General features: G+C 38.8%; 2 protein-coding genes across 12 annotated transcripts in view; one reads left to right on the top strand and one right to left on the bottom strand.

Annotated features, from left to right (window-relative positions):
* NAV2 (neuron navigator 2) overlaps positions 1-19,480 on the top strand; it is a 660,409-nt gene that overhangs the window by 490,907 nt on the left and 150,022 nt on the right. The gene's annotated exons all lie outside the window — the stretch shown is intronic.
* Positions 14,994-19,480, bottom strand: part of LOC125638049 (uncharacterized) — a 52,231-nt gene continuing 47,744 nt past the window's right edge. Inside the window, exon 5 of one of the 3 annotated variants that reach the window (XR_012668920.1) lies at positions 14,994-15,598. The gene's annotated coding sequence lies outside the window, so the exon portion shown is untranslated. Of the gene's footprint in view, positions 15,599-17,961; positions 19,316-19,480 lie in introns of those variants that run through there. The other 2 variants (XR_007357141.2, XR_007357140.2) reach the window with 2 other exon arrangements.

Below are 19,480 nucleotides of genomic sequence, written 5' to 3'. Positions count from 1 at the left end.
TTTTTAACTCCTTAGTTGTTCACTGTGCTGATATTTCATAGTACCATGGAGTCTAGGGCGGCAGCTGAGTTCTAGGGCAGGAGCTCTCACCATGCATTCAGCTCTAAGTGGCACTGGTGTTGCTGGCTCTGAAAAGACCCCCTCTGCACCATGAAGAAGCCTTTCAAGGGGAAGATAAATTAAGACCTTGTGTGTTGTAAATGCATGACATTTACTATTTGAAAACCAGCTGGCTTTAGCCAGGAACGGTATACTCCTGCTTCAATGTAATTGACGCAAATCCCCTTGCAATAAAGGTAGTTTTGTGACCTGCCGTCTTGAGCGCACACATAAAAAGTAGGTTCAGTAAACACCGGTTCCTTGTAACTTATGAAACATGCCTTTCCCCTTTTGTTGCTTGGAAGGCTGCATCAGTCCCGGACAAGGGGGAACAGAAAATGAATCAGCAAGTAAGGTATTTTTGATGAGGACTGTGACAGGAATGGAACATGGCCAGTGAAGGCTTCCTTCGCGTCTTCATGTGATAAATAGCTCCATTTAGCTTCCTCACCCCTTTTATAACTAAGGTGCCAACTGTGCATGATTTAAATTTAATTTCAAGGGTCATTTAGTGTCGTTTTTTAAGATGGAACATACCCTAGTTTTATGGATGTTGCAAAGACGGCTTATATGTGTGGCGGCTCCTCCGAAATGCCAGGCTCAAGGTCCTCTCTCTGACAATGCTCAGCTGAATGACATTTACTGAAACTGTGTTCCCTCGCTATGTTAGTAATTTGACAGTATTCATTAGCTTGAGTTTGCATCTCAGAGCTCTATAATGGAATGTGCATCTATGGTGTTTTAAAGAGGTATGTAGCCTGTGAGGATTGAGCAATTTATTTGCAAGGTCACTCTAGTCTGATGTAATCAAACCTGTGGCTCAGTGGGACAGCTAAACTGGCGTCCCTAATAAAGTCACTGCACCAATACACTTAGAACAGCATTATAGTTCAATGATTTTAATATCAAAACATTTCTACCTCCTGCCCCCATGGGTTCTAGTCTTCTCTTGGTTATGTATGCATAACTTCCATTAACATTAGTGAGAATTTTGTGTAGGAGGTGACTAGAGCCCTGGTCCAACATGCCTGTGGTTCTTCATGCTGACTTGTTTCTTTTCATTAAAGAGTATTTTTTCCCATTTCCACCCACCATCAAGTCCTTTGACCGAGCTTCACTGATCTTAACAATATTATCCCAAATGCAGTTGCAGTAGGGTCCAAACCTCAACTCTTGATGTCAATGGGGTGTGCTTAGCACTGTAAAGGAGGCACTCAGAACCGTCTCATCAGGAGCTATATGAAAAAAGACTTTGTATTTACCATAGAAAATGCTTATATGTCAAAAAGTGTACAGTATTATATCTTGGTAAATCAATTTTCAGGTCTTTTAGAGGGCAAATTATTCTTTACTTAATGATTTAGCTGTCTTTTCTATAGGTGACATTAACCCTGACAATCTGAGTTACAAACATTTGGCTGTTTTCTTTCGAGAAAATTTTATATACAGTGTATGGATCAGGATGTTTTAATTGTTTTAATATTATAACAGTGCAACGTGTCTGGTAATCTTATAACTATTTGCAATTAATCCAAGAATTTGGTGAAGCCAGTTGGTTTCATAGTTCCATATTTTCCACATGTGGACCCAATTGGACAGTATAGTAAAACTGAACTCAAGTGAAGTTCTGGAGACATTTGAAGTCTTCATAAAATCAGGGTTCATGACAGAATTTTGGTTTTGATAAGAATTTGAGTATTTAATAAACTATATAGGGGTTGGAAAAACAGGATTTACCTGTCATTTTGAAATAAAGTCAGTTATCTTCCAATCCATTTTAACATCTCATGCGAAGTAGATCCCACTGTACTAGATAGATTATCTGTTTAAGGGGTAGGGAAGTTAAGAGGTGTCAAGGTTCCTTCCCCACTCTGAACTCTAGGGTACAGATGTAGAGACCTGCATGAAAACTCCCTAAGCTTATTTTTACCAGCTTAGGTTAAAACTTCCCCAAGGTACAAACTATTTTACCTTTTGCCCTTGGACTTTATTGCTTCCACCACCAAGCGTCTAACAAATATATAACAGGGAAAGAGCCTGCTTGGAAATGTCTTTCCCCCCAAAATCCTCCCCAAACCGTACACCCCCTTTCCTGGGGAAGGCTTGATAAAAATCCTCACCAATTTGCATAGGTGAACACAGACCCAAACCCTTGGCTCTTAAGAACAATGAAAACGCAACCAGGTTCTTAAAAGAAGAATTTTAATTGAAGAAAAAGTAAAAGAATCACCTCTGTAAAATCAGGATGGTAAATACCTTACAGGGTACTCAGATTCAAAACATAGAGAATCCCTCTAGGCAAAACCTTAAGTTACAAAAAGACACAAAAACAGAAATATACATTCCATTCAGCACAACTTATTTTATCAGCCATTTAAACAAAACAGAATCTAATGCATATCTAACTAGATTGCTTATTAGCCCTTTACAGGACTTCTAACCTGCATTCCTGCTCTGGTCTGGGCAAAAACAACAGACAGAGAGAACCTTTGTTTCTCCCCCCCTCCAGTTTTGAAAGTATCTTGTCTCCTCATTGGTCATTTTGATCTGGTGCCAGTGAGGTTATCCTAGCTTCTTAACCCTTTACAGGTGAAAGGGTTTTTCCTCTGGCCAGGAGGGATTTTAAAGGTGTTTACCCTTCCCTTTATATTTATGACAAGAGGAGTACATGTTCCGAGCACCCTCTGCCTAAAAGTGACTGATAATAGAGGTGTAATATAGATAAATTTTATTATCTCTGCATATATCATCATATATCCTAGTAACAAGTAATGTTTTGGACAGCAGTGCAAGAACTCTTGGTTTTCAGTTTTAGACTATCAATTCACCTTCGTCATTTCACAGTTATAGTTCAGCTAATGCTTGTAAAGTTTTAACCCTTGAACTACACCTGCTGTTCTATCTACTGTCCTTTGTTGAAATAATGAATAAAGCTGGCAAGTTCAAGAGCACAACAGGTATATTTCTCTTGGACACAAGGGATGGGAGATTAGGGCTTGTTAATATTTTACAATACGCCCCCTACTTCATTAAGTGTTTGTGGAATGGGGAAGGGAGAAAGGGAAGTCTGCCTTAAGAGGTCACAGGCTTGGAGGGACTTTTGGGACACGTGATGACTTTATGGTATAAATAGCCTTCAGGGTAATGCATTTATATTGTTTATTATTAAGTATGTTTGCAAATTGTACCTTTTAGGAATCTATGGTCTTTTCCCCCCAGATGTAAATTGTCTTGTTAGTCAATTGTCTGTGTCTTGTGGCAATGAAAGTGAATTAACTGAAGCAGAATAGAACTGAAATGAAAAGGACAGTAAATGAGCATAGAGGAGTAGCTGGCTACTGAAAAAATAAATAACCCTAAATTTTGAGGCGAGATTCCATTAATCAATAAAATTATACAAATGTTTTTTAAAAGACTTAGGGAATGGCTTTATCCAATATCCAATAATGTTATACTGTGTCACAAAAAGCATAGGTTCTTAAATTACACATATATCACTATCACCTATCCACCCAGCCTTAGCAAAGGAATACATATAGTGACTGGCTGTATCATCAGTGTGTTTTCCCCATTAATGTTGATAGTACTTTGTACTTGGTTAGAATCCGACATAGAATATAGGGCCAGAAAGGAACATTGTGATCATCTTGTCTGACCTCATGCATAACACATGCACCTACATAACACAGACCATAGAACTTCCTTGCATTAATTTCACCAGAGGATCTCTACAAACATTGAAGTAGATTGTGACTTGGACTCTGCAGCATCCTTATGCAGGCTGATCAGACTTGAATCTGGACATGCAAAGTGAAGCAGTCAATGTACACCTGCTACTTCCCATCCTGGAGAAAGTGGGTGGGGCATGATTAGAGCCTTGGCTCCATGTGCTTCTGCCTCTCACACATACCCCCCCAAACACAGTGCACTGTCCATACAACTGAACCAGCATGAGCCAATTACTTCCATCCTTCCTCCCTTTGGAACAAGGAAGGAGCAAGGAGGTAACTGTTCATCAGAAGGGTTTCTCAGAGGCACAATGCCTACCAGGGCTAATTTTGGCAGTTTACGTATCACCCCTTGCTCAGGGTTGTGTCTAAAAATACAATCTAGCCTGTTCTGTCCTTTACAGACGTTAATGAAATAATTCACACACAACTTCAGTAAGATAGGTAAATGTCATGATCATTCCTTTTTCTGTGAGAAAACTGGAGTGCAGGGAGGGGAACCCAAGACATTTGTGACAAAAACAGGAATAGAATCTCTCCACACCTTGTGCTGTGGTCTATGAACTAGCTCATGATCCTTTTCACTTCATTTATCTATTGTGTAACTTGACATTGCCCCTGATTACTTCTTAACATTAGGCTTAATAAACTCCAGTTTGCAAGACATGGAAGAGAATGTGACTTTCACTGGCAAAACAGATAAAAATAATCCATTAGCTCCTGTCTCGTTTCATTTAAAGTCTGAACAGCTTGCAAGAAAAGAAACTAAGGTGATGATAAGGACTTAAATATAGGTGTTATCTCTCATCACCCTGCTGTCCCATAGGGTGTGAAACAAGTATACAACTGTTATGTTTTTAATCTTCATTTTCAAATACCACTGCTGTCACAAGAAGAAAGCTAGAGCAAAGTCTTTGGCAGTACTTCACTGCATATAAAAGTGAAACCAGACTCTACCTGAAGTTTATAGGTCAGTTCAGTACAAAGATGGGCCAGTTTGGCGTAACCTGTTAAACACCAGTAAAAATGAGAAAGAAAAGAGATGCACTCATTTTATCTCTATTGACAGACCCCCAGTATAACCTCTTCAGCAGCCACAATATTCAATTTAATATTTGTAAACAGTAATCCTACATTTGTAAAGGAAATTAAAAGAAAGCAGACTTTATTAGGTGTTTTGTTTATAATTCATTGCTCCATTCGATTTTTTTTCATTTTCTTTCATTTATATATAATATGTATCCTGTTCCCCAAAAGTGTAAAATAGCTATGCAGCCAAGTTTTCAAAGTGGCCACTGAGCTTGGGTGCTCCAAGTTTTGAATTCCTAATTTGAGATACAGATGACCAGAATATTCAGATTTCGGAGTAGCAGCCGTGTTAGTCTGTATCCACAAAAAGAAAAGGAGGACTTGTGGCACCTTCGAGACTAACAAATTTATTTGAGCATAAGCTTTCGTGAGCTACAGCTCACTTCATCGGATGCATTCAGTGGAAAATACAGTGGGGAGATTTATATACACAGAGATCATGAAACAATGGATGTTACCATACACACTGTAAGGAGAGTGATCAGGTAAGGTGAGCTATTACCAGCAGGAGAGTGGGCGGGGCTTTTGTAGTGATAATCAAGGTGGGCCATTTCCAGCAGTTGACAAGAACGTTTGAGGAACAGCAGGGTAATGACACATCCACTCCCAGTCTTTATTCAAGCCTAAGTTAATTGTAACCAGTTTGCAAATTAATTCCAATTCAGCAGTCTCTCATTGGAGTCTATTTTTGAAGTTTTTTTGTTGAAGAATTGCCACTTTTAGTTCTGTAATCGAGTGACCAAAGAGATTGAAGCGTTCTCCGACTGGTTTTTGAATGTTATAATTCTTGAAGTCTGATATATGTCCATTTATTCTTTTACGTAGAGACTGTCCAGTTTCGCCAATGTACATGGCAGAGGGGCATTGCTGGCACATGATGGCATATATCACATTGGTAGATGTGCAGGTGAACGAGCCTCTGATAGTGTGGCTGATGTGATTAGGCCCTATCATGAATAGATATGTGGACACAGTTGGCAATGGGCTTTGGTGCAAGGATAGGTTCCTGGGTTAGTGGTTCTATTGTGTGTGGTTGCTGGTGAGTATTTGCTTCAGGTTGGGGAGCTGTCTGTAAGCAAGGACTGGCCTGTGTCCCAAGATCTGTGAGAGTGATGGGTCGTCCTTCAGGATAGGTTATAGATCCTTGATGATGTGTTGGAGAGGTTTTAGTTGGGGGCTGACATTCGTCAGACATTCTTGTCAACTGCTGTAACACTCATTATAGTGTGTATGGTAACACCCATTGTTTCATGTTCTCTGTGTATAAAAATCTCCCCACTGTATTTTCCACTGAATGCATCCGATGAAGTGAGCTGTAGCTCACGAAAGCTTATGCTCAAATAAATTTGTTAGTCTCGAAGGTGCCACAAGTCCGTCCTCCTTTTCTTTTTGAGAATATTCGGAGGTGCTGAACACTTGTGGCTCCTATTGACTTCAGCTGGACTTTTGGATGCACAGCACTTTTGAAAATCGGACCCAACATGTCTCAGGTAGGACATCCAAAAATGGAGGGAACCAAAATGAGTGGCTACTAATGAAAATTTGGCCATAGTCAAAAAGGCATCACTTGAAGCATGCTGAGCACCTGAAACTTTTATTAACCGCCTACTGAATTGTGGAATCAGAACTTCCTGTCATCAGGCCTGTAATCTCCCATACTTCACAAACCGTGGTACACATTTCAGTATATTGTATTAGTTATCAGAGGCGTAGCCGTGTTAGTCTGTATCCACAAAAACAACAAGGAGTCCAGTGACACGTTAAAGACTAACAGATTTATTTGGGCAAAAGCTTTCGTGGGCAAAAAACCCACTTCTTCAGATTCATGGATCTGAAGAAGTGGGGTTTTTACCTACAAAAGCTTATGCCAAAATAAATCTTTTAGTCTTTAAGGTGCCACTGGACCCCTTGTTGTTTTTACTGTATTAGTTGACTCTGTACTGCAACTCTGAAAACAAGAAGGGAACAGAATAAAGCAAATTATAGGCCATAGTATCTGTGGTATAAGAAAATGTGTGATGTCTGGTGTTCAGGCCTTCAAAGTTTTTATTAGAACCTTCCCAAAATTTACAGCAATAAAGCTTTATTGTAGCCTCCCCACGTAATCCCCCTATCCCTGTATGTACATATTATACGTATCAAAGGCCTTGGAAGGGGGTGTCAATTCTGCAGACTGTATGTGGAGATTTATGTCCAGAACTCCATTCATATTAATCAAAAAGAAAAGGAGGACTTGTGGCATCTTAGAGACTAACAAATTTATTTATTATGCTCAAATAAATCTGTTAGTCTCTAAGGTGCCACAAGTGCTCTTTTTCTTTTTGCGGATACAGGCTAACACGGCTGCTACTCTGAAACCATTCATATTAATGGAAATTCAATGCACAAATTTACCCCGCAGCACTATGATAATATACCCTTCTGTGCTGAGATGTTTCATTCATTTTCATGATGATTAGCCATTTATAATAGCAATAACATTCTGGGCAGTGCAATTTGATGTAAATTATTACTCTTCTTGTGTTGTTAAAGGCTCTTTTAATAATAATAAAAAAGGAACAGGGCTCTAATTACAACTTGGGGTTGTGAAGAAATGATGAACCATTTAAGCTTGTGATTTCTGATGTCACCAGAGCCTCTCATGTAATTACAGCCTTGTAATTCACATCTGAATTGTCAGTTGTCATTTAATCCATGTATATATAAACATTCTCCTCTCTGGTTTATTTTTATGTCCTTTTACAAGTAAAACTGTGAGTAAACTACAGCACAAATAACATCTGCCACTGTACAATGTCACTGTTGAACTCATCTTAATTATCCAAGACACTTCTAAGTAGTCCAAACAAATGTAGGAGTCTTGCATTCATATGCCTATTCTGTGAATCATTGGGGAGTGGATATCTTGGAGTTCTCTCATAGTCCTGTTCCCTGTGGCTGTTTCACTGATGTGATCTCTAAACAAATAAACAATTACCTTAATCTGAAATCTAATTTGCATAGGCAATGTGCAATGGAGAAATATTTTCTTTCTCCTTTGTACTGGAGGAGCAGAATTAGCCCCTGGCCAGAAACAACACTGAAATTTATAAGTACATATGAATTGAGTAATGGGCCTGTTATGTCAGGTTCTCTCCTTCATACAGCCTAGGGGTTCACACAGCCATTCAGCATTTGGAATGTTGCAAGCAATGCACCAGGAGCTCAATACTGCAAGATGCTGGGCACTTTTACGAGGTGCCGAGTGCCCTCATTCTGCCGCTGACTTCATTGCATTTCAAGGACCACTGAGCACTTCAGAAGAGGGCTTTGAATCTTGCAGGATCAAGCCCTCAAAGCATATGACAGCAATCCTGTATGTGACTGCTCTGTTTCCCTGCCCTCCACAACTGAAAATTATACTAAACATAATGTAAAGATGGAGTAAACACTGATGTCTTTGTGTTCCAGCTATCTTCCATGAAGTCCTGGGTAATACTGTAAGTGGACTAGCCCCAATGCTTAATTTGTGACAGTTCTTGCCAGGGCTGAGCCTCTAGGCTCAGCATTTCATAGCCCCAGCACCTCTGGGCTTACTGCATCATTTATGAATGTAAAAATATTGCTTGAGCCCCGGTACCTAATTGCTTAAGCCCCGGTAGGTCCTTTCCAGCTTTCTTTATAAATATTGCTTTTTTAAAAAAATAATCCTGCAGAGGGCAGTAGAAGTCTGTGGGGAAAAAACTGTCCTCTAGATTTTCTTTCAATATAAATGTAAGGTAAAATGATAGTAAAAAATAAATGCTGTTAAAGTAAAATCTAGGCAGTTTACCTCTCCACTCTCAAGGCCAAAGAAGATTTATATTTTTCAGACTGTAAAGAAGGAAACTCAATTAGTGCTCGGTTCCTAGTGGACAGGTGTCCAAATCAGAAAATAATGATGATAATACTTATTATTTCATATCTTCAAAGTATTGTAAAAGCATAATGAATTCACCGTTTAATTGCAAACACTGTCACACTTAACCTGGCACCCCTGTTAGGAATCTCATGAAAGAGGCCCAAAGACTGAATAACTACAGGTTTCAGAGTAGCAGCCGTGTTAGTCTGTATCCGCAAAAAGAAAAGGAGTACTTGTGGCACCTTAGAGACTAACAAATTTATTTGAGCATAAGCTTTCATGAGCTATAGCTCACTTTCAGCTCACGAAAGCTTATGCTCAAATAAATTTGTTAGTCTCTAAGGTGCCACAAGTACTCCTTTTCTTTTTGTGAATAACTACAGTGACTAAACTACCATTTCAGCTCCATGAATGGGAGTTATCCTATGTGTGACTAAGGCATATTTGTGCGGAAAGCTCTTGCTCTTACTGCTTATGTTGTACCTCTTCTGTGGAGATAGTAGTTTAGTCTCCAAAGCTTCCATTCAGCATATATCACTTGGAAGAAACCATATTTTTAAAAAGATGCTCAGTTTCTTGGCATATGTTTACTATATATTTATATAAACTAAAGTAGTTTTTAGGAAACAGACTAAATCTGGCTGTTCTGCAGATGATTCACAGATAGAGACAGACAGACAGAGACAGATTTCATACCTAGGAGTGTTCAGGATAGATCAGATTCTGTGGAGCGAGAATTTGCAGCAGTAAGGGACTAGATTCACCTTTGCTTCTGCAATAGAGAGGATCAGGATTTTGTCTATGTTTTTAACTTTAGGTTTTGACAGATGTGAAATTACCACACTTTAAAAATCTCTAAACAGTGTCTCCCTTATAAAAAGAAAACAAAAGATAAAGTATGAAGAGAATAATAGAACATTTTAAAAGACATTTTACAATTTCTAGGTATTTAGAAATGCAGCTTTCTTTTGCTCATATTGCATCAACCTTGTCTGTGTTTTATAAAATGGCCTGATAGTCATTTAGCAAAAACACGCTAAGGAAAAGTGACCTTCAGTCTGCTAATCAGATAGTTCCCATAGTATGTTTGTTTGCCAAGCACATTATTTGCACATACCTAATTATTAGCAGGTACAGGTAAATGGTCAGAGATGTATTACCCTTGAGCCAAATTTCAGAGGCTAAAATGCATTCTTGATTTGATAACTAAGGTCCTCCAAAATGGAAAACACTCATTTTTATTTATACTTCTATTATTAAGAGCAAGAGAATTTGTAACACAGAATACAGGGGGCATAAAATCCATAAATCCAGTGAATGACTGTACAGTGTGTGTGTGTAATTCTGCTTAATTGAATTAGACATCAGCAACAGGCAAAGCACCAAAGGTTCTTGTTTTCCACTATTCATTTACCAGGTAATCCCCAAATTTTAGTGACGTAGGGACAAAAAAGGGGAAAAAAATGTCTGCATGGCAAATCTGGGGTTTTTTTGTTTGTTTGTTTGTTTTACCCAATTGGCCTGTAGTCTCAACAACAGAAAATTCTAAATTTGAAGCCAAACTAGTTTAAAAAAGAGAGAGAGAGAGATTGACAAATTGGAAAAGGATTCAGAAAGAAGCTACAAGAATGATTAATGATCTGGAAAAGGTGCCTTTATAGTGAGAGATTTAAGAAGTTCAGACTATTTTGTTTGTCCAAGAGAAGGTTAAAAGGTGACTTGATCACACTCTACAAGTACCTAAGGGATTTTTGATGGTAGAGGGCTATTTAAACTATCAGAAAAGGCACAACAATATCTAACGTTTTGGAAGCTGAAACTAGACAAATTTAGATAGAAATAAGGTGCAAATTTGTAACAATGAGGTCTTTATTCAGGTCTTTATATCAAGGCTGGGTATCTTTCTAGAAGATATGCTATAGTTCAAATGATGCTTGATGCAAAAATTACTGGGTAAGATTTTATGGTTTGTATTATGCAGGAGGTCAGACTAGACAATCATAATGGTCTCTTCTGCCCTTAAAAGCTGTGAAAATGTAGAACTAAGCCCTCTCCCATAGCTGCACATATCTTACATATAAAATATTTGTTAAATACTTGGATTCGCAAAGGTCTCCTTGCCAGCAAGTGCAGAATCACCAAATATTTTGTCTTCTAAGATTGCAAGCTCATGGTGGAAAGGACCTGATCTACTTCATGTTCTGTACTGCCTCAACCACTTTTTCCAAACTCATAATAACAAATAATAGAACCAAAAAGCAAGATATCTTTTTTTCCCCAGTGGTATATGTGACTTGACCATGTAAGTCAAGTAATATTGCAATAAAATCTGTTATGAAAAGTGTGTCCTCATATTTATTCTCCACATATATATTAGCGTTCTGTTCAGGATTATGATTGTGACGTTGAAGGATTCTTCCTTCTGCGTAGGTAGCAGCACTCATAATTTCCCAGCATAAGACAGTTAGAGTGGCAGATTCAAATTTTGTGACATTTGGCCAACTTGACTCAGGGCAAGCAAAAAATAGGATATACGGTCAGCCTTTTCAAGGATTCAGCTCCTCGCTCCCAAAAATGTTTTCTTTTAAACTTGATGGTTGAGGTTACATTATATCAATGAATATAACTCTGTTAAACCATAAGTAATATGACAGACTTCAAAAAAAATCAAACCCACCTGTGCTTTTTTTATCAGATGAAATACAGGTCACAGACACATAGCCACAGTATGCATCCGATGAAGTGAGCTGTAGCTCACGAAAGCTTATGCTCAAATAAATTGGTTAGTCTCTAAGTGCCACAAGTACTCCTTTTCTTTTTGCGGATACAGACTAACACGGCTGTTACTCTGAAAGAGGTCATAGACTGTAGTTTTCAGATGAAATACAGGTCATAGACTGTAGTTTCACTGTTGGTGAATGTACCAATATGGTATTTGCCAAGCTTTCAGAGCATTTCCAAAAATTGTATATATCAATTATTATTTCCCTGCTTAAAAACGTTTAAATAAATGTAGTTTACCTTTCTTAATATCAACTTGCCACCTAGCTGTGGGCTGTTCCATATTAAAGAAACAAGCATATAAACAAGAGGAGAAAAAGAATATGTATCAAAAGCAGATAGTGCTAAATTAATCTCTTTAGGCCTAATCTGGAAGTCCTGCTTACTGTTTTTGCTAATTCTGGTAATTTCCCAGGCAGTTGATAGTGGTAGTGTGGCTGAGTTTGGACAAAGTTAAAATCAAAGCAGGATCTCTGGATTTGGTCCTTTAAGTGTGGCATGCTATATAGAACATATATTTTTAGACTTTTTGTTTGGTTAGTTAAAGTAATGCAGAAAATATTCTATCATCACGTTTGTCCTGAGTAAACCAGATTTTTTAGAGACTCATTAGGATTGTTTGTCAGTTACTCTGACGTTCAGAAACTGTCTCCTAATCAGTGTAATAAAGGAAAGCTATTCACAGCACCACAATGTAGCTTCTTCTTTTTTAAAAAAAAAAATAAACAAAAAAAATCACCCTTAAAATTCTTATCCTGTTCCATGTCACAAAAATCATTCCACTGTTGGTTGATTTTATAGGTCTTAATCAGATGTTTGCATTTTGAAATCATTGCATTTACCAACCTGATGAACTTGTTTGGCTCATCTATACTGAATAATCCCAAGATTTTCAAGAATATGAAATTTAGGAGAGTTACTTTGTACAAGTAGTTCAAGTTAACTTATATTTGTTGCAATTCACTATCCCCAAAATATTCTTCTGCTAAGTCAATGAGCATAACTTACTGTTGTAAATAGGTATGTTGTTATATTCATATAGAAATGTGAAATTGAAAAGCCTGATATCTCAACAAATGACCCTTACATACAGTATGTTACTGTGATTTCTAAATGAGAACTCTGATATACTTTAATTGATCCTGAATAGTCAGTGACCCTTTTTTAACAAACTGCCAGATCATCACTGAAATTGATTTTTAACTGTGCCAAATTCGGTAGCATCCAGTCCAAGTCTGTGAGGCAATTGAGTGAGGGTGGGGGGAGAGGTGGAGTGGGAAAGTCCCTCTAACCTAGGGAACAGTTCACTAGAGACTGAAAATTAAATAGAGGATCTTGAGGTAAAAAGAAGATCATCCTCATTATCAATCAACACAGCATGAGCAAGAAGAAAACTGGAAAGAACTTTTATAGAATGAAACATTTGGTTCATGCAACAAATAGCAGTAAGTTGAAGTATTTTTTCTCAAATCCAACATCCATGTTCATTAGTCTTTGCTGTTTGCATTTTTGAGCTTTTTCTTTCTTTGTAAAATTCATATGAATCTAATGTTTATGTTTAGAGGTTGAATGAGCACCCTTTTGCACATGCTAATTAATGCTAAGACTGCAGTAGTGGGTAGAGATTTTAAAAGGAAAGCATAAGTACATGAGGTTAAAAACTAAGTTGTAAATTGGCTATACTTTTGAGTTTGCTTTGTAATGAAAATGTTTAGCTGCAATAAAATGGGAATATCTCCAGACTTGGAGCTTCACAAATTTTAGCAGTTTCACTGTGTTACAACTTTTTTTTTTTTTTGAGGTGCTGAATGCAGGGCAGGTGCTAAATAACAATTTGCATTGTTTTTATGCATTGGACTGAGTACAGCCAAAAGCAAATGTGCTTACAATCCACAAATGTGTGCTACTTAATTCAGTGTAGTTAGTAACTTAACAAAGAAGTTGTGTCTCAGGTTAAACAGCGGAGGTTACATTTATATTGGAAACTGATATTGTTTAAAATTAAAAAAAAAATGCTCTAATGCAAAAAAAATCTCAGGCCACAGGTATACTGTTTAATACAAAAATGCTTTTAAAAATAAACTCTATATCGTGCATAGAAAACACACACACAAATTTCTACCTTTTCGTAAAAAAAACCAAAAACTATTTTAGAATAATTGTTTCAAATCAAGTGTGAAAGAGTTACAAAAAGTTGCTTCTGACTGATGATCTACCTCTGCAAATCAAATTGTTGATCAAAGCAGTTTAAATGACTGGTCTTGATAAATCCATAATTTCAGTGATACGGATGCAAAATTACTGGCATTTTTCTTCAGTTGTGCTGTGTGTGTTAACAGAAACCAGAAGTGGTGAATAATCCTAACCTGTTTTCTGCACGATAATTTATGTTGAAAGCATTTGATAAATAGAAAAGGAGTACTTGTGGCACCTTAGAGACTAACCAATTTATTTGAGCATAAACTTTCGTGAGCTACAGCTCACTTCATTGGATGCATAAACTGGAAAATACAGTGAGGAGATTTATATACACACAGACCATGAAAAAATGGGTGTTTATCATACACATTGTAAGGAGAGTGATCACTTAAGATGAGCTATTACCAGCAGGAGAGTGGGGTGGGGGGAGAGAAAACCTTTTGAAGTGATACTCAAGGTGGGCCATTTCCAGCACATTTCCAGGAGTTAACAAGAACGTCTGAGGAACAGTGGGTGGGGAGGAATAAACAAGGGGAAATAGTTTTCTCTCCTCCTATCCCACTCTCCTACTGGTAATAGCTCATCTTAAGTGATCACTCTCCTTACAATGTGTATGATAAACACCCATTTTTTCATGGTCTGTGTGTCTATAAATCTCCTCACTCTATTTTCCACTTTATGCATCTGATGAAGTGAGCTGTAGCTCACGAAAGCTTATGCTCAAATAAATTGGTTAGTCTCTAAGGTGCCACAAGTACTCCTTTTCTTTTTGTGAATACAGACTAACACGGCTGCTACTCTGAAACCTGGCATTTGATAAATGTTTGTAAGGTGCAATTTGATCCTCAGTATAATATGACCGACATGTCTTGACCGAAAACATGTTTGTGTGTGTATGTGTTCTGATTTGAATGAGCTGTTTGTCTGATGCTGGAGATTTCTTCTGGGAAGCCAGTGATTTTTTAAATTTAACTAAAAGAGGTGTAAAATCTTCAGAACATATTTATTTCTGGTGTTACTTGTTTGATCCTTTGCATTTACATAATAGAATTTGCTTGGGTTCATGTAGTTATTGGCCTTTGTTTAAAGGCATAGGCCATATTCTATGACCATTACCCAAGACTAGATTGAAAGGAATTATGCCCCAGAAACACCCCTCTGAATCAAAATTTCTCTGGAATGCCTCTTTTCCACAGAGGAGAGGGAGGATGCAGTTGCAACTTTCTCTCCATCTTGCATCCAGCCAGCTGCACTAGCCGGTGCATGGGAGTCTGGGTGTGGCTTCATCTGCTGTCCATCTCCCCCAAGCCTACTCCCACAGCCCCTGCCCACCTTCACCCTGTATCCTGACCCAAGATCCAGGTTGGTCTTACGCAGCTGTGTTGCAAGGAAAGCCATTACTCCCCTGAATGGATGCTAGTCATGATCTAGCTCTCAGTTTTTACTTTGTCATTCTTCAGGCAGAACTCTCATGGACTTTAGTAAGAATTTGCCTGAGTGAGGGCTGCATTACAAGGTCCACAGGATTTGGCACATATGGGTTTGTGTGTTACAAACAGTTACCAATGAATGTTGTAGGAGTTGGTTTTTAAATACAATTTATTCCTGTAATTTTAGGGACAAATTTCATAGTATTTTTCATGGGTGGATTTAGTAGTTTGATTTCTGTTGGTTTTAATTACAGTCAAAAAGCTGAAGTACCAAGGCTTCTCTTGGGAAACATACTCCTTAGTGTCTATGGGATCACCCTTCCACGTGCACAGCATCTTTAATAGCAGCAATGGCTCACATTCTTGTGTCTCTGTTTACAAGCCTGCATTCCCTTTACAAAAAGGAACAGAATAGATTGGATTGGGTTAGTAAAAGTTGAGTTGGTAGCGCTTAACAGTTGTTTAGAAATAGCTTTATGTACATAAGAGTCTCACACTCTCACAGCAATCATGGATCCCCCAAAATGTAGCAAATTGCTGTACACTTCTGTATCCGCTACCTAGGACACATGTGGTGCTGCCATTTTGGTCTGCACAAAGAGTAAAATTTCTCCTCAGAAAACGGTAAGAATTCTGTTGCAAGATTTTGATAAAATCACCACAGCTTTGCAGCATATATTCCCAGATCAAAAACAGTAAGGAGAGTTCACTGACTCCTGTCATAAGGTTATCTCCCAAGGCTGATGAGTTGCCTCAGCAAATACCTATATTAGTGCTATGCTAATGGCATTGATTTATACAGTCCTGAGGGATAGCACCCCCTCATCTGTTAAAAAAACCCTGATTTAGTCCCTTGCATTCTCCTGCCAAACTTTAGAAAGTAGTTTGACATCAAGCAGTTTCACTCAGTTGCCAGTGGTTTTACTGCTCTGCTCAGTTCCAGCAGGTAGAAGTAACATGGATATTGACAAGGGCCTTTACAATGTTAAGTAGTGACCTGAAGGTGACCAGCTGGCAGCAGCTTCACCTGAGCTTCTCTATCTTTTGGTTTCAGAGTAACAGCCATGTTAGTCTGTCTTTGCAAAAAGAAAAGGAGTACTTGTGGCACCTTAGAGACTAACCAATTTATTTGAGCATAAGCTTTCGTGAGCTACAGCTCACTTCATCGGATGCATACCGTGGAAACTGCAGTAGACATTATATACACACAGAGACCATGAAACAATACCCCATCCCACCCCACTGTCCTGCTGGTAATAGCTTATCTAAAGTGATCATCAAGTTGGGCCATTTCCAGCACAAATCCAGGTTTTCTCACCCTCTGCGCACCCACACACAAACTCACTCTCCTGCTGGTAATAGCCCATCCAAAGTGACCACTCTCTTCACAATGTGTATGATAATCAAGGTGGGTCATTTCCAGCACAAATCCAGGTTCTCTCACTCCCTCACCCCCCTCCAAAAACCACACACACAAACTCACTCTCCTGCTGGTAATAGCTTATCAAAAGTGACCACTCTCCCTACAATGTGCATGATAATCAAGGTGGGCCATTTCCAGCACAAATCCAGGTTTTCTCACCCCCCACACCCTCATACACACAAACTCACTCTCCTGCTGGTAATAGCTTATCTAAAGTGATCATTAAGATGGGCCATTTCCAGCACAAATCCAGGTTTTCTCACCCTCCGCCCCCCCACCCCACACACAAACTCACTCTCCTGCTGGTAATAGCCCATCCAAAGTGATTTCTCTCTTCACAATGTGTATGATAATCAAGAGAGTGGTCACTTTGGATGGGCTATTACCAGCAGGAGAGTGAGTTTGTGGGGGGGGGGGGGGGGGAGGGTGAGAAAACCTGGATTTGTGCTGGAAATGGCCCACCTTGATTATCATGCACATTGTAGGGAGAGTGGTCACTTTTGATAAGCTATTACCAGCAGGAGAGTGAGTTTGTGTGTGTTGTTTTTGGAGGGGGGTGAGGGAGTGAGAGAACCTGGATTTGTGCTGGAAATGACCCACCTTGATTATCATACACATTGTGAAGAGAGTGGTCACTTTGGATGGGCTATTACCAGCAGGAGAGTGAGTTTGTGTGTGTGTGTGGGGGGGGGGGGGGGGCGGAGGGTGAGAAAACCTGGATTTGTGCTGGAAATGGCCCAACTTGATGATCACTTTAGATAAACTATTACCAGCAGGACATTGGGGTGGGAGGGGGTATTGTTTCATGGTCTCTGTATGTATATAATGTCTACTGCAGTTTCCACGGTATGCATCCGATGAAGTGAGCTGTAGCTCACGAAAGCTCATGCTCAAATAAATTGGTGAGTCTCTAAGGTGTCACAAGTACTCCTTTTCTATCTTTTGGGTGCAGCAGGAGAACTGGCCAGAGCAGCTATATTTTTGTAATGAAAATGCACCTCATACCATTCTTAATTCTGTCTGTTAAATCTTACTTGCTGTACTAGGAAATCCCTATATTCTACTTCTTATATTGAGACTCCTAATTAGAGCAAACCTAATGTAATAGTGGTGAAGCATTAAAACGCTACTTAAGGAGCCTGGAAAGGAGTTTTGACTACAGTGTATATACATTTCTAATTCTCAATTAAGCTTCAAATTCCTTCGTTAGCCTAGAATCTTACTCTACAACTTTTCATTGTGAATTCTTCTTTTAAATTTGTTTATTTATTGATGTAATTTTAATTTTGTGTTATGATTTTTGTTGCACTTTAATACATCCACATTACGCAGTTTTTACTAGCCACTATCCTACTATTTATTTCTTATTCATTAAACATCTTTTTAGAGGACACTTGGCCCATCTCAGTTAATCTTGACAGTATGTTTACATTGTGTATATGTCCATGGGGAAGCTTAAAGACATTGCAGAGTAAATCCAGCAGTACAATACAGTTACAGGACAAGATACAATTGTGAAGTAAATCATGACCGTGTTTAATCTTACAACTGTTTAACTGGCTGAATTTGGCATTTCAAAATATGCCCAGATCTTTTTACCTAAACAGAAAGAGTCTGAAGTTTCAATAACCACTGAAATAGACTTATACAAGACAGAAACTTTGCCATAGTTGGTATAAACTTTAGAAATATTAAAAACAAAATAAAACTATATTTAAATAACGTTTTGAAACAGCCGGCAAAAGCCAGGAAACTTAATTGGTGTCCTTAGTTTGCACAGTTCAGCAGGAAAATAAATCCAAACCCCATAGTGAAGCTTAAACCTAATCTTGAGAACCTTGATGACAATGGAACTACGCTGATTTATACCAGCTGAAGATCTGGCCCAGAATGTCCTGGTTGTTCGATCAGTGCTGCAACAATTATTACACATTTCCAGTTTTTAATTTTTTTAATATAAATTTGCATTTATTTATTGCTGAGTGAATTGATTCAGATGGGCAGCCACAAAAACTGAAGTCCACTACTCAACCACAGGACAGACACAGCAGTAATGCTAGCTTCCAACACTGCTGCACAAATGCCAGTGTGTTTCCACCCTCACCTGGAAGGGACATCTCTAAGGCAAGAAGGAGTTCAGTCTGCATGGTCCATTCAGTCTTTGGGCTCTTTGCTGAGCCTGCATAACTGTCTTCCCCAACATTCAGTTCCTGTATAGGGGCCAGCTATAGTGTAGCTGAAAAATGCATACTTGCTAGTATCATAACCTCCCCGGGAGGGGCAGGATGAGAATGAAGCCATGGCCCCACCCTTTCTTCACATCAGTTTACAAAGTTGCAGAGGTAGAGCAGAGTGCATGCTGAACTGTCTCCTGGAGTGGCAGATCTGCCACTGCTGTACTCACACCCCAGCAGGAAATCTGGCTCACTCAGTAAAATTCCTCCTTAGGACTGTTGCTTACGGTATGCTTAATCCTTCCCTCCAGCGCAGGCTGTGGCTTTGAGGCACAGTCTGGACCTTTATGTGGTGAAGTACCCGAAAGTACATAAAATGTCCATGCTGAAACTCTTCTGTGCTTGCAGACTTTTTTCTCCACTCCAGCTACCAGACCTTGTATAAACCAACTAGGTCAGGGAGGGAAAGGCAGTCTCATTGGTCAGAAAGCAGAGATGGAAGAAATCCTGGCCTATAAGAGGGAGTTGCTCATAAAACTACAGCAGGTGCAGCAGAAAAGACCACGCCTGTGAGCACTGGCCATTTTTGGTAGCCAAGATTAACAGATTTTGTGTTTGTGAGTGTGCATTGGTATGGACACAAACATTAGCCAAGTATTTGTACAGATACAGATTTC

The sequence above is a fragment of the Caretta caretta genome, chromosome 6 (genome assembly GCF_965140235.1).
Source record: "Caretta caretta isolate rCarCar2 chromosome 6, rCarCar1.hap1, whole genome shotgun sequence".
In the NCBI taxonomy this organism is placed as follows: Eukaryota; Metazoa; Chordata; order Testudines; family Cheloniidae; genus Caretta; species Caretta caretta.
This window is presented reverse-complemented; position numbering and strand designations above follow the sequence as displayed.